Source organism: Corvus brachyrhynchos, unplaced genomic scaffold, assembly GCF_000691975.1.
Source record: "Corvus brachyrhynchos isolate BGI_N302 unplaced genomic scaffold, ASM69197v1 scaffold200, whole genome shotgun sequence".
NCBI lineage: Eukaryota > Metazoa > Chordata > Aves > Passeriformes > Corvidae > Corvus > Corvus brachyrhynchos.
The window spans coordinates 5,335,368-5,341,233 of NW_008236184.1; positions in this window are offsets into that span (position 1 = coordinate 5,335,368).

Sequence of the window (5,866 nt, forward strand, 5' to 3'; positions counted from 1 at the left end):
CGCGGGTGCGGGCCGCGTGGAGCGGAGAATCCTTGGAGCGGAGAATCCCTGGAGGCGGCAGCAGCTCGGGCTCCCTCTCCTGGCGCTGCCGGGAGGAAATCGCTGCGGAAATCCTTGGGAATGGGAATGTGACGGGAGCGCGCGCGTGGCACGAGGAGAGCGCGCATCCCTTGGGGTGAGTGGAATTCCATGGAAATTCAGGATCAGGGATCCCAAAATCCGCTTTGGGGGTTCCCGTTCTCCCCCCCATCGCCGCATCTGGAGCCCAGCGTGGACAATTTTCCATCCTTCCTCATCCCATCCCTGCGCTTATCCCGGAATTTCCTTTCCTGGCGCTGCCGGGCTGGATGCGAGCAATTAAATCTTAGGGGAAATTGGAGCCTGGGAATGCGGGAAGAAAAAAAGGAGCGGCCGCGGCCAGGGATTGGGATCAGCACTGGACTTCACCCGGCTCAGGGAAATCTCCTGGGAAAAATCTCATCCAGCCCATCCCAAATCCAAGGATGGAGAGGCTTCCTCAGCTCCCTCCTCATTCCTTGGCTTCCCGAGCTCCAAGAATGAGCTTAACGCTTCCTTGGATGAAAATCTTGGGAAGACCCAACCCACGGCACCGGGATGGGCTTGGGGACATGGAAGAAGCTGCTGGGACACGGAATCCCTGGAAAATCCTGGAGCTGGGATGCAGGGCTGGGATGGATTCCCTCCAGGGAAGCAGCTCCAGCCCCAAATCTCTGGCTCCAGGGGTGTCCAGATGGATGGGAGATGGAAACTGGCTGGGAGATGGGAACGCTCCAGGTTTGGGAATGGCTGGGGAATGGGAACGCTCCAGGTTTGGGAATGGCCGGGAGATGGGAACGCTCCAGGTTTGGGAATGACTGGGATCTGTCAGAACCGGAGCGCTGCAGGGACTGACCGTGACCCACCCAGCCATCGGATGTGGTGATCCCAATCTTTCCGTTGGACATGGTGATCCCAATCTTTCCATGACACAGAGTTTTCCCAATCTTTCCATGGGACACGGTTGTCCCAGTCTTTCTCTCAGACACAATCCCAATCTTTCCATCGGACGTGGTGATCCCAATCTTTCGTGGAGTTCCCGTAGCCCCCACGATCCCAATCCCCAGGGACAGGTGGGACCATTCCAGGTGCTCCAGGTTTTCCTCAGCGCCAGCATTCCCTCTGAAATTACAGATTGTCGATCCTCCTTGGCAAAACCTGATCCTTAGGGAAAACGCCCGGAGCTGCCGCCATGGCCCATCCAGGGATTCCAGTTCCGGGACATTCCCGTCGCTGCCGGAGCCACGTGGCCAAATCCGGCACATCCCTGGCTCTGCCCACAATTGCAGAGGAATGGGAATGCCATGGATACAGCACCCGGAGTGTCCTGGAATATCCCGGAGCCGCCGCAGCCGCCAATTACCGGGAGCGGCGTGTTTGGATTCCAGAGCGGATAATTTATGGAGAAGTCAGGGCCGGGCGTTCATCCCTTTGGATGAAAGCTCCTCTGGAATAACAATACCTGGCGCCGGGAGCGCACGGACAACCCGAATCCCGGCACTGAAAGGGAGAAGATTCCATTTCCAACTGCCGGCAGCGGGAACAAACAGCTCCGTCTGCTGCCGCTTCCCTCCGCCGCCGGCATCTGCTTCCCATTATCCCTGGAAAAGATCCCGCTTTTCGCAGGGAGGGGAATTCGGAGCCACTTTTACTCATTCCGAGTATGAAGTGAATGTGGAGCACATTCCGGCGGGAGAAGGGATCGGGATGAGGCAGCTCCTCCCGGTGGGAAAGGACTTCCAAAGGCTCGGGGGAGGGAGCTGGGAGCTGAAATTCCCATCTCCAAGTGCTGCTGCCCTCGGCTTCCAATCCCCAGGTGACCACCGGGATTGGGAATCCCTGGGAATGGAATCTGTGGATCAGGGGGAGAAGCTTTTCCCAGTGGAAAATCACTTCCAAAGGCCCAGGAGATGGAAGTGGGAGCTGAAATTCCCATCTCCAGGTGGTGTCTTGGCTTCCAATCCCCAGGAGACCACCAGGATTTGGGATGCCTGGGAAGTGGGGATTTGGGGGAAAAGCTCTTCCCAATGGGAAAACGCTTCCAAAGGCTTGGGAGAGAGAGAGATGGGAACTGAAACTCCCATCTCCGAGGCTTCCAATCCCCAGGTGAGCACCAGGATTGGGGATCCCTGGGAATGGGACGTGGATGAAGCGTGGATTCCATCGGACGGGAAAAGCTTGGGAGAGGATGAGGGGGAAGGGAGCAAGGCAAGAGATCCAGGGAAGAGACCAGGCTGGCTGAGGCTTGGAACAGCCTGGAATGGTGGGAATTGTCCCTGCCCATGGAATGGGATGGGTTTAAGGTCCCTTCCCACCAAAGCATTCCAGGATTCCATAAGTTTTGGTGCCTATCCCAGCTTCCTTCCTTTCTGCCCATCCGGATTTATTGTGAAGTGGGAAAGCCGAGGGATGGCGGAGGAGGAGCCTGTGGGATCCTGGGAAAGCCAGGCAGGAGAGCTTTAAATGAGGGATAAATGGGAAAATCCAAGGTGGTTACAGCATTCCCATGGGATGCAGGTGGGCCGAGGTGGGAATCTCCCCGTGGGGGTGGCTCTGCTCCATCGCCATTCCCCAAATCCAACATTTTCCCAGAATTCTCCCAACATCCTCCACGGACTCGGAGTTATGGCGATGCCTGGATTTCTCCTGCCGAATTCCTCTCTCTTTCCAGTGCTGATGGATAAAGCTCAAGGAATTGAGGGAAAAGTGGGATGGATTTTGGGATAAAACCCTGCGGCAACATCCGGGGTTACAGGGGATGTTCCCAACCCAAGCGTTTGGATCCCATGGGCTCCCTGAGCTGTGGGAGCTTCCAGGAAATTCCCACAGTTTTCCCATCCCATCATTAATCTCCCATAGGGAGCGGCGGCCAGGGGAACGGGAATGAGGGCAGGAATCCGGCAGGAATCCCACCTGAGCCTCTGGAATTGCACTGGAAGCTCGTTCCCCATCCCTCCTTGGCCTGGCTCCAGGATGGATCTAGAATTCCATGGAAACAGAGCCTGGATTTATGGCTGCCCCATTCCCGTCTGCCGGGGGAAAGCGGAGTTTGGAAACTGCGGGATCCGGTGGCAGCTCGGAAAACAGCGGGAGTCGGGCACGGAAAAGGGCTCCTGGCAGGAATCCCAGGCTGCGGGAAGCCAGCCCAGGGAATTGAAGGAGCGTTTTCCATGCCTGGACCCTGATGTTTGATGGATGAGCTCGGACTTGGCTCCAACGGGAATTTTAAAGGGGAATCTGACACCTCTGGCCTGGCTGCTCCTTCTCCCCTCGCTCCAGGAGCATTCCCAAATTTCCGTGGGGTGACGGAGCAGGGACGGAGGCACCAGGTGGCCTCCGTGTCTCCCTGCGAGCCAAGGATTCCCAGGATTCCCAGGAGTGGGAGCAGGGATTGGAAAGGGCGTTGGAGGAGCAGCTGGTGGGAGACCCCCAGAGCTCCTCATCCCTGCCAGTATTCCCAAAATTTGGACCCCCTGTCTGCCAGGAGCTGTCCCAGAATTCTAGGGGCAGATCCCAAGATCCATCCCAGAATTTTGGGAGCTGATCCCAGAACTCGCTGAAGATTTGGGGGGGGGCTGAATTTGGGATCCATCCCAGAATTTTGGGAGGATAATCCCAGGATCCATCCCCAAATTTTGGGAGCAGATCCCAGAACTCATCCCAGAATTTTGGGCCAGATCCCAAGATCCATCTCAGAATTTCAAGAGCAGATCCCAAGATCCATCCCAACATTTTGGGAAGCAGAATCCAGGATCCATCCCAGGGGTTCCCCCGGGCCCCTCCTCCCCTCCCGCTCCCCCCATCCCTTTCCCAGGAATCTTTCGGGATCATCCCCGTTTTTGGGGCCCCTTTGGAGCTGCAGCTGTGGCTGCATATGCAAATGAGCTCATTAAGCTGCCAGTGCTAATTAGGAGCCGTTAATTAAAGGGGTCGGAGGTGGGCCCAGGTGCTCCAGGGATTTGGGGCATCCCACAGATCCTCCGGAGCAGGAATTTAGCCTGGAAAAGCTCCAAATTTTTCTACATCTGGGGAAAGTCAATCCAGGCTGATCCATGGAGAATTCCAGGTGGGATTCTGGGGAGGTTTGTCCCGCTGGTGGCACCTGTGGTGTCACGTGAGGGAGTGAATTCCATGGAAAACTCATCCCGAAATTCCTTGTGTTCAATGAGTTTTCCTTTAAGAGCTGCCAGTGTGGGAGAGGCTGGAATTCTGCTTCCAGCTTTTTTTTTTGGACCAGTTCTCCGGAGCTCTGAGCTCAGCAGAGCCGCTGGATCGGGAATGAGGGATCCACATGCTCCGGCTTGGAGCTGCTCCCTGGTATCCAGAGGGACAAATCCCAATCCAAAATCCAGGTCTGGGGTGGGTTTTGGTGTTCCTGAGCATCCATCCTTCCCTGGAAAGTTGGAAAAGCCCCCTGGGAGCAGCATCCAGATCGGGATAAAATCCCTGCCCTCCCCCTCGGCTCTTCCTGTGCTGAAATCTGGGAATTCGGGAATTGTTGTCATTCCTGCCCTGTGTTTACATTCCTGGTTTCCAGCCTCGCTCTTCCCAAACTCCCGAGGCAGCTGCATCCAAGGCCGGACGCCTCCCAAAGGTCAGGATCAAGGAGCTGCCGTGGGAGCAGCTGGAGCCTGGAAAAACCGAGCCTGGACGTGGGAAAACCTCCTGGGAATGGATCCCAAAAAGTCAGGAAGGAAGGCCGGGAAGGGATGAGGTGGAAGCACAAAATCCTGTGGGATTTGGAGGAGCTGGCCTTGGGATCCAGGGATTTGTGGGTGCCATTCCTGCCCGTGGAGAGGGATTGGAATGGGATGAGCTCCCAGCCCAAAGCATTCCATGATTCCATGACTAATTCCCGTTATCCGTAGGTTTTTCCAGGCAATCAGGGGCTTTTCCTGGATCCAGGGCTCAGCCACACTCCAGCTGGGAGGGCACAGCCAGAGCAGCCTCCTCCTTATCCAGGGTTTTTCAGGAGTCATCCAAGGATTTTCATTTGGGGAAGACACGGGATCTTCCCTTTGGGAATGGCTTATGTAATTCCCAGATCCGCATCCAGCTGAACTCGCTCCCTGGGATGAAACATTCCCAGTTTTCCCTCCCACTCTGCCAGATTTTCACCCCCCTCTCTCTGAGATTTTTCCCCCCTTTTTTCCCAATCTTTCCCCCCTTCTTTTCCCAGTTTTTCCCCCTTTTTTTCCCCACTTTTCCCCCCAAATTCCACCCCCCCCTCCTCAGTTTTTCCCCTCTCTCTCCCAGGTTTTCCCCCTCGTTTCCCAGCAGAGGTGGCACCTGGGCAGGGGTGACATCGAGTGGGGGGTGGCACCCAAAGAGAGGTGACAGCCACATGGAGGTGGCACCCAAAGAGAGGTGACACCCAAAGAGAGGTGACATCCAAAGAGAGGTGGCACCCAAAGAGAGGTGACATCCAAAGAGAGGTGACACCCAAAGAGAGGTGACAGCCACATGGAGGTGGCACCCAAAGAGAGGTGACACCCAAAGAGAGGTGGCACCCAAAGAGAGGTGACACCCAGTGGAGGTGACACCCAAAGAGAGGGGGCACCCAGTGGAGGTGGCGCAGCAGAGGCGGCACCCAAGTGGAGATGGCACCAGATCAGCAGTGACACCCAGAGGAGGTGGCACCTGGGCAGGGGTGACATCGAGCTGGGGGTGACACCCAAGCAGAGGTGGCACCCAGAGGAGGTGACACCTGGCTGGGAGTGGCATCCGAGTGGAGATGGCACTGCAGGGAGGTGGCACCTGGGAAGTGGTGGCACCCACGTGGAGGTGACACCGAGCTGGGAGCTGGCAG